Source organism: Oncorhynchus gorbuscha, unplaced genomic scaffold (assembly GCF_021184085.1).
Source record: "Oncorhynchus gorbuscha isolate QuinsamMale2020 ecotype Even-year unplaced genomic scaffold, OgorEven_v1.0 Un_scaffold_4754, whole genome shotgun sequence".
Taxonomy (NCBI): Eukaryota; Metazoa; Chordata; class Actinopteri; order Salmoniformes; family Salmonidae; genus Oncorhynchus; species Oncorhynchus gorbuscha.
The window spans coordinates 1-10,000 of NW_025748708.1; positions in this window are offsets into that span (position 1 = coordinate 1).

Here is a 10,000-nt window from a genome sequence, read left to right on the forward strand (position 1 = left end):
TGTCATGTTTTGTCATTTATTATCTTGTCTTGTCCCTGTGCTTCCCATTCTATTCGTTTCCCTCTGCTGGTCTTATTAGGTTCTTTCCCTCTTTCTATCCCTCTCTCTCTCCCTCCCTCTCTCACTCTCTCGCTCTCTCTTCTCTCTATCGTTCCGTTCCTGCTCCCAGCTGTTCCTATTCCCCTAATCAATCATTTAGTCTTCCCACACCTGTTCCCGATCCTTTCCCCTGATTAGAGTCCCTATTTCTTCCTTTGTGTTCCGTTCCTGTCCTGTCGGTTCCTTGTCTAGAATTCACCGTGCTGTGTTTGTGTATCGCCCTGTCGTGTCGTGTTTTCCTCAGATGCTGCGTGGTGAGCAGGTGTCTGAGTCTGTCTGGTTCAAGTGCCTTCCCGAGGCAACCTGCTGTTCACCTGCTGTTCAAGATCGAGTCTCCAGTTTGTCCTCGTCATTTCGAGTGAAAGTTGTGTTTTTTTGTTTGTATTTACTTTACTGGATTAAAGACTCTGTTTTCGCCAAGTCGCTTTTGGGTCCTCTTTCACCTGCATGACAGAAGGAACCGACCTCTTACGACAGCTTCTCGTAAGTTGACTCCGCGGTTCATTGGTCCGTTCCGTGTCTCCCAGGTCGTCAATCCTGTCGCTGTGCGACTGCTTCTTCCGCGACATCTTCGTCGCGTCCATCCTGTCTTCCATGTCTCCTGTGTTAAGCCCTTTCTTCGCACCCCCGTTCGTCTTCCCTCCCCCCCCTCCCGTCCTTGTCGAGAGCGCACCTATTTACAAGGTACATAAGATCATGGACATGCGTTCTCGGGGACGGGGTCACCAATACTTAGTGGATTGGGAGGGTTACGGTCCTGAGGAGAGGAGTTGGGTTCCGTCTCGGGACGTGCTGGACCGTTCACTCATTGATGATTTCCTCCGTTGCCGCCAGGATTCCTCTCGAGTGCGCCAGGAGGCGCTCGGTGAGTGGGGGGTACTGTCATGTTTTGTCATTTATTATCTTGTCTTGTCCCTGTGCTTCCCATTCTATTCGTTTCCCTCTGCTGGTCTTATTAGGTTCTTTCCCTCTTTCTATCCCTCTCTCTCCCCCTCCCTCTCTCACTCTCTCGCTCTCTTCTCTCTATCGTTCCGTTCCTGCTCCCAGCTGTTCCTATTCCCCTAATCAATCATTTAGTCTTCCCACACCTGTTCCCGATCCTTTCCCCTGATTAGAGTCCCTATTTCTTCCTTTGTGTTCCGTTCCTGTCCTGTCGGTTCCTTGTCTAGAATTCACCGTGCTGTGTTTGTGTATCGCCCTGTCGTGTCGTGTTTTCCTCAGATGCTGCGTGGTGAGCAGGTGTCTGAGTCTGTCTGGTTCAAGTGCCTTCCCGAGGCAACCTGCTGTTCACCTGCTGTTCAAGATCGAGTCTCCAGTTTGTCCTCGTCATTTCGAGTGAAAGTTGTGTTTTTTGTTTGTATTTACTTTACTGGATTAAAGACTCTGTTTTCGCCAAGTCGCTTTTGGGTCCTCTTTCACCTGCATGACAAGTCCAATAGTGTTAAGTCGTTTATTAAGACATGAGTCCAGTAGAGTTAAGTCGTTTATTAAGACATGAGTCCAGTAGTGTTAAGTCGTTTCTTAAGACATGAGTCCAGTAGTGTTAAGTCGTTTATTAACACATGAGTCCAGTAGAGTTAAGTCATGTATTAAGACATGAGTCCAGTAGAGTCCAGTAGTGTTAAGTCGTTTATTAAGACATGAGTCCAGTAGTGTTAAGTTGTTTATTAAGACATGAGTCCAGTAATGTTAAGTTGTTTATTAAGACATGAGTCCAGTAGTGTTAAGTCGTTTATTAAGACATGAGTCCAGTAGAGTCCAGTAATGTTAAGTTGTTTATTAAGACATGAGTCCAATAGTGTTAAGTCGTTTATTAAGACATGAGTCCAGTAGAGTTAAGTCGTTTATTAAGACATGAGTCCAGTAGTGTTAAGTCGTTTATTAAGACATGAGTCCAGTACAGTCCAGTAGTGTTAAGTTGTTTATTAAGACATGAGTCCAGTAGAGTTAAGTCGTTTATTAAGACATGAGTCCAGTAGTGTTAAGTCATTTATTAAGACATGAGTCCAGTAGAGTCCAGTAGTGTTAAGTTGTTTTATTAAGACATGAGTCCAGTAATGTTAAGTTGTTTATTGAACTGAGTCAGTAGAGATAAGTCGTTTATTAGACAGTCCAGTAAGGAGTCCAGTAATGTTAAGTTGTTTACATTAGACATGAGTCCAATAGTGTTAAGTCGTTTATTAAGACATGAGTCAGTAGAGTTAAGTGGATTTATTGTGACATGGGTCAGTAGTGTTAAGTCGTTTGTCTAGGCATGGTCAGTAGTGTTAAGTCATTTATTAACACACGAGTCCAGTAAAAGTTAAGTCATGTATTAAGACATGAGTCCAGTAGAGTCAGTAGTGTTAAGTCGTTTATTAAGACATGAGTCCAGTAGTGTTAAAGTTGTTTATTAAGACATGAGTCCAGTAATGTTAAGTTGTTTATTAAGACATGAGTCCAGTAGTGTTAAGTCGTTTATTAAGACATGAGTCCAGTAGAGTTAAGTTGTTTATTAAGACATGAGTCAGTAGTGTTAAGTCATTTATTAAGACATGAGTCAGTCGTGTTAAGTCGTTTATTAAGACATGAGTCAGTAGTGTTAAGTTGTTTATTAAGACATGAGTCAGTAGTGTTAAGTCGTTTATTAAGACATGAGTCAGTCGTGTTAAGTCGTTTATTAAGACATGAGTCCAGTAGAGTTAAGTCGTTTATTAAGACATGAGTCAGTAGAGTTAAGTCGTTTATTAAGACATGAGTCCAGTCGTGTTAAGTGGATTTATTAAGACATGAGTCAGTAGAGTTAAGTCATTTATTAAGACATGAGTCAGTAGAGTCCAGTAGTGTTAAGTCCTTTATTAAGACATGAGTCCAGTAGTGTTAAGTCATTTATTAACACATGAGTCAGTAGTGTTAAGTCGTTTATTAAGACACGAGTCCAGTAGTGTTAAGTTGTTTATTAAGACACGAGTCCAGTAGAGTTAAGTCATGTTAAGACATGAGTCAGTAGAGTCAGTAGTGTTAAGTCGTTTATTAAGACATGAGTCCAGTAGTGTTAAGTCGTTTATTAAGACATGAGTTCAGTAGTGTTAAGTCGTTTTATTAAGACATGAGGTCCAGTAGTGTTAAGTCGTTTATTAAGATATGAGTCCAGTAGTGTTAGGAGTCGTTTATTAAGACATGAGTCCAGTAGAGTCCAGTAATGTTAAGTTGTTTGCCAGCACGATTGATAGTGTTAAAGTGTGATTTTATTAAGACACAAGTCAGTAATTGTTAAGTTGTTTATTAAGACACGAGTCCAGTAGTGTTAAGTTGTTTATTAGACATGGGTCCAGTAGAGAGTCCAGTAGTGTTAAGTCATGTATTAAGACATAGGTCAGTAGTGTTAAGTCATTTATTAACACACAAGGTCAGTAGAGTTAAGTCATGTATTAAGACATGAAATCAGTAGAGAGTCCAGTAGTGTTAAGTGGTTTATTAAGACATGTGTCAAAGTAGTGTTAAGTCGTTTATTAAGACATGAGTCCAGTAGTGTTAAGTGGATTTATTAAGACATGGTCAGTAGTGTTAGTCGTTTATTGGGCAGGTCCGACAGTGTTGATCGTTTATTAGACATAGGTCAGTAGTCAAATGTTAAGTTGTTTATTAAGACATGAGTCAGTAGTGTTAAGTCATTTATTAACACATGAGTCCAGTAGAGTTAAGTCATGTATTAAGACATGAGTCAGTAGAGTCAGTAGTGTTCAGTGGTTTATTCCAAGACATGAGTCCAGTAGTGTTTAAGTCATTTATTAAGACATGAGTTCAGTAGTGTTAAGTCGTTTATCAAGACATGAGTCAGTAGTGTTAAGTCGTTTATTAAGATATGGGTCCCAGTAGTGTTAAGTCGTTTATTAAGACATGAGTCCAGTAATGTTAAGTTGTTTATTAACACACGAATTCAGTAGAGTTAAGTCGTTTATTAAGACATGAGTCAGTAGAGTTAAGTCGTTTATTTAAGACATGAGTCCAGTAGAGTTAAGTGGATTTATTAAAGACATGAGTCCAGTAGAGTTGTGATCATTTTATTAAGACATGAGTCCAGTGGAGTCCAGTAGTGTTAAGTCCTTTATTAAGACGCCAGTCCAGTAGTGTTAAGTCATTTATTAAGGTCAGTAGTGTTAAGTCGTTTATTAAGACAAGGTCAGTAGTGTTAAGTTGTTTATTAAGACATAGAGTCAGTAGTGTTAAGTCGTTTATTAAGACATGAGTCCAGTAATGTTAAGTCGTTTATTAAGACACGAGTCCAGTAGTGTTAAGTTGTTTATTAAGACATGAGTCCAGTAGTGTTAAGTCGTTTATTAAGACATGAGTCCAGTAGAGTTAAGTCATTTATTAAGACATGAGTCCAGTAGAGTCCAGTAGTGTTTAGTCATTTATTAAGACATGAGTCAGTAGTGTTAAGTCATTTATTAACACATGAGTCCAGTAAGTTAAGTTGTTTATTAACACATGAGTCCAGTAGAGTCCAGTATTGTTAAGTCGTTTATTAAGACATGAGTCCAGTAGTGTTAAGTCATTTATTAAGACATGAGTCCAGTAGTGTTAAGTCATTTATTAAGACATGAGTCCAGTAGAGTTAGGTGGATTTATTAAGACATGGAGTCCAGTAGAGTCCAGTAGTGTTAAGTTGTTTATTAAGACATGAGTCCAGTAGTGTTAAGTCATTTATTAAGACATGAGTCCAGTAGAGTCCAGTAATGTTAAGTCGTTTTATTAAGACATGAGTCAGTAGAGTCCAGTAGAGTTAAGTTATTTATTAAGACATGAGTCCAGTAGAGTTAAGTTGTTTATTAAGACATGAGTCCAGTAGTGTTAAGTCATTTATTAAGACATGAGTCCAGTAGAGTCAGTAGTGTTAAGTTGTTTATTAAGACATGAGTCCAGTAGAGATAAGTCGTTTATTAATACATGAGTCCAGTAGAGTTAAGTTGTTTATTAACACATGAGTCCAGTAGAGTCCAGTAGTGTTAAGTTGTTTATTAAGACATGAGTCCAGTAGTGTTAAGTCAGATCCTCATTAAGACATGAGTCCAGTAGAGTCCAGTAGTGTTAAGTTGTTTATTAACACATGAGTCCAGTAGAGTCCAGTAATGTTAAGTTGTTTATTAAGACATGAGTCCAGTAGAGTCCAGTAATGTTACGTCGTTTATTAAGACACGAGTCCAGTAGTGTTAAGTCGTTTATTAAGACATGTGTCCAGTAGAGTTAAGTCATTTATTAAGACATGAGTCCAGTAGAGTCCAGTAGTGTTAAGTCGTTTATTAAGACATGAGTCCAGTAGTGTTAAGTCGTTTATTAAGACATGAGTTCAGTAGTGTTAAGTCGTTTATTAAGACATGAGTCCAGTAGTGTTAAGTCGTTTATTAAGATATGAGTCCAGTAGTGTTAAGTCGTTTATTAAGACATGAGTCCAGTAGAGTCCAGTAATGTTAAGTTGTTTATTAACACATGAGTCCAGTAGTGTTAAGTCGTTTATTAAGACACAAGTCCAGTAGTGTTAAGTTGTTTATTAAGACACGAGTCCAGTAGTGTTAAGTTGTTTATTAAGACATGAGTCCAGTAGAGTCCAGTAGTGTTAAGTCATGTATTAAGACATGAGTCCAGTAGTGTTAAGTCATTTATTAACACATGAGTCCAGTAGAGTTAAGTCATGTATTAAGACATGAGTCCAGTAGAGTCCAGTAGTGTTAAGTCGTTTATTAAGACATGTGTCCAGTAGTGTTAAGTCGTTTATTAAGACATGAGTCCAGTAGTGTTAAGTCGTTTATTAAGACATGAGTCCAGTAGTGTTAAGTCGTTTATTAAGACATGAGTCCAGTAGTGTTAAGTCGTTTATTAAGACATGAGTCCAGTAGAGTCCAGTAATGTTAAGTTGTTTATTAAGACATGAGTCCAGTAGTGTTAAGTCATTTATTAACACATGAGTCCAGTAGAGTTAAGTCATGTATTAAGACATGAGTCCAGTAGAGTCCAGTAGTGTTCAGTCGTTTATTAAGACATGAGTCCAGTAGTGTTAAGTCATTTATTAAGACATGAGTTCAGTAGTGTTAAGTCGTTTATCAAGACATGAGTCCAGTAGTGTTAAGTCGTTTATTAAGATATGGGTCCAGTAGTGTTAAGTCGTTTATTAAGACATGAGTCCAGTAATGTTAAGTTGTTTATTAACACACGAGTCCAGTAGAGTTAAGTCGTTTATTAAGACATGAGTCCAGTAGAGTTAAGTCGTTTATTAAGACATGAGTCCAGTAGAGTTAAGTCGTTTATTAAGACATGAGTCCAGTAGAGTTAAGTCATTTATTAAGACATGAGTCCAGTAGAGTCAGTAGTGTTAAGTCCTTTATTAAGACATGAGTCCAGTAGTGTTAAGTCATTTATTAACACATGAGTCCAGTAGTGTTAAGTCGTTTATTAAGACACGAGTCCAGTAGTGTTAAGTTGTTTATTAAGACATGAGTCCAGTAGTGTTAAGTCGTTTATTAAGACATGAGTCCAGTAATGTTAAGTCGTTTATTAAGACACGAGTCCAGTAGTGTTAAGTTGTTTATTAAGACATGAGTCCAGTAGTGTTAAGTCGTTTATTAAGACATGAGTCCAGTAGAGTTAAGTCATTTATTAAGACATGAGTCCAGTAGAGTCCAGTAGTGTTTAGTCATTTATTAAGACATGAGTCCAGTAGTGTTAAGTCATTTATTAACACATGAGTCCAGTAGAGTTAAGTTGTTTATTAACACATGAGTCCAGTAGAGTCCAGTATTGTTAAGTCGTTTATTAAGACATGAGTCCAGTAGTGTTAAGTCATTTATTAAGACATGAGTCCAGTAGTGTTAAGTCATTTATTAAGACATGAGTCCAGTAGAGTTAGGTCGTTTATTAAGACATGAGTCCAGTAGAGTCCAGTAGTGTTAAGTTGTTTATTAAGACATGAGTCCAGTAGTGTTAAGTCATTTATTAAGACATGAGTCCAGTAGAGTCCAGTAATGTTAAGTCGTTTATTAAGACATGAGTCCAGTAGAGTCCAGTAGAGTTAAGTTATTTATTAAGACATGAGTCCAGTAGAGTTAAGTTGTTTATTAAGACATGAGTCCAGTAGTGTTAAGTCATTTATTAAGACATGAGTCCAGTAGAGTCCAGTAGTGTTAAGTTGTTTATTAAGACATGAGTCCAGTAGAGATAAGTCGTTTATTAATACATGAGTCCAGTAGAGTTAAGTTGTTTATTAACACATGAGTCCAGTAGAGTCCAGTAGTGTTAAGTTGTTTATTAAGACATGAGTCCAGTAGTGTTAAGTCGTCTATTAAGACATGAGTCCAGTAGAGTCCAGTAGTGTTAAGTTGTTTATTAACACATGAGTCCAGTAGAGTCCAGTAATGTTAAGTTGTTTATTAAGACATGAGTCCAGTAGAGTCCAGTAATGTTACGTCGTTTATTAAGACACGAGTCCAGTAGTGTTAAGTCGTTTATTAAGACATGTGTCCAGTAGAGTTAAGTCATTTATTAAGACATGAGTCCAGTAGAGTCCAGTAGTGTTAAGTTGTTTATTAAGACATGAGTCCAGTAGTGTTAAGTCGTCTATTAAGACATGAGTCCAGTAGAGTCCAGTAGTGTTAAGTTGTTTATTAACACATGAGTCCAGTAGTGTTAAGTCGTTTATTAAGACATGAGTCCAGTAGTGTTAAGTCGTTTATTAAGACATGAGTCCAGTAGAGTTAAGTCATTTATTAAGACATGAGTCCAGTAGTGTTAAGTCATTTATTAAGACATGAGTCCAGTAGAGTCCAGTAATGTTAAGTTGTTTATTAAGACATGAGTCCAGTAGTGTTAAGTCGTTTATTAAGACATGAGTCCAGTAATGTTAAGTTGTTTATTAAGACATGAGTCCAGTAGTGTTAAGTCGTTTATTAAGACATGAGTCCAGTAGTGTTAAGTCGTTTATTAAGACATGAGTCCAGTGGAGTCCAGTAATGTTAAGTTGTTTATTAAGACATGAGTCCAGTAGTGTTAAGTCGTTTATTAAGACATGAGTCCAGTAGTGTTAAGTCATTTATTAAGACATGAGTCCAGTAGAGTCCAGTAATGTTAACTTGTTTATTAAGACATGAGTCCAGTAGTGTTAAGACATTTATTAAGACATGAGTCCAGTAGTGTTAAGTCATTTATTAACACATGAGTCCAGTTGAGTCCAGTAGTGTTAAGTCGTTTATTAAGACATGAGTCCAGTAGTGTTAAGTCATTTATGAAGACATGAGTCCAGTAGAGTCCAGTAATGTTAAGTTGTTTATTAAGACATGAGTCCAGTAGTTTTAAGTCGTTTATTAACACGAGTCCAGTAGAGTCCAGTAATGTTAAGTTGTTTATTAAGACATGAGTCCAGTAGTGTTAAGTCGTTTATTAAGACATGATTCCAGTAGTGTTAAGTCGTTTATTAAGACATGAGTCCAGTAGTGTTAAGTCGTTTATTAAGACATGAGTCCAGTAATGTTAAGTTGTTTATTAAGACATGAGTCCAGTAATGTTAAGTCGTTTATTAAGACATGAGTCCAGTAGTGTTAAGTCATTTATTAAGACATGAGTCCAGTAGAGTCCAGTAATGTTAAGTTGTTTATTAAGACATGAGTCCAGTAGTGTTAAGTCGTTTATTAACACATGAGTCCAGTAGAGTCCAGTAATGTTAAGTTGTTTATTAAGACATGAGTCCAGTAGTGTTAAGTCGTTTATTAAGACATGAGTCCAGTAGTGTTAAGTCGTTTATTAAGACATGAGTCCAGTAATGTTAAGTTGTTTATTAAGACATGAGTCCAGTAGTGTTAAGTCGTTTATTAATACATGAGTCCAGTAGTGTTAAGTCGTTTATTAAGACATGAGTCCAGTAGAGTCCAGTAGTGTTAAGTTGTTTATTAAGACATGAGTCCAGTAGAGTTAAGTCATTTATTAAGACATGAGTCCAGTAGTGTTAAGTTGTTTATTAAGACACGAGTCCAGTAGTGTTAAGTTGTTTATTAAGACATGAGTCCAGTAGAGTCCAGTAGTGTTAAGTCATTTATTAAGACATGAGTCCAGTAGTGTTAAGTTGTTTATTAAGACATGAGTCCAGTAGAGTCCAGTAGTGTTAAGTCATTTATTAAGACATGAGTCCAGTAGAGTCCAGTAGTGTTAAGTCATTTATTAAGACATGAGTCCAGTAGTGTTAAGTTGTTTATTAACACATGAGTCCAGTAGAGTCCAGTAATGTTAAGTCATTTATTAAGACATGAGTCCAGTAGTGTTAAGTTGTTTATTAAGACATGAGTCCAGTAGAGTCCAGTAATGTTAAGTTGTTTATTAAGACATGAGTCCAGTAGTGTTAAGTCGTTTATTAAGACATGAGTCCAGTAGAGTCCAGAAGTGTTAAGTTGTTTATTAACACATGAGTCCAGTAGAGTCCAGTAATGTTAAGTTGTTTATTAAGACATGAGTCCAGTAGAGTCCAGTAATGTTAAGTCGTTTATTAAGACATGAGTCCAGTAGTGTTAAGTCATTAATTAAGACATGAGTCCAGTAGAGTTAAGTCATTTATTAAGACATGAGTCCAGTAGAGTCCAGTAATGTTAAGTTGTTTATTAAGACGAGTCCAGTAGTGTTAAGTCGTTTATTAAGACATGAGTCCAGTAGAGTCCAGTAATGTTAAGTTGTTTATTAAGACATGAGTCCAGTAGAGTCCAGTAATGTTAAGTCGTTTATTAAGACATGAGTCCAGTAGTGTTAAGTCGTTAATTAAGACATGAGTCCAGTAGTGTTAAGTCATTTATTAAGACATGAGTCCAGTAGAGTCCAGTAATGTTAAGTTGTTTATTAAGACATGAGTCCAGTAGTGTTAAGTAGTTTATTAAGACATGAGTCCAGT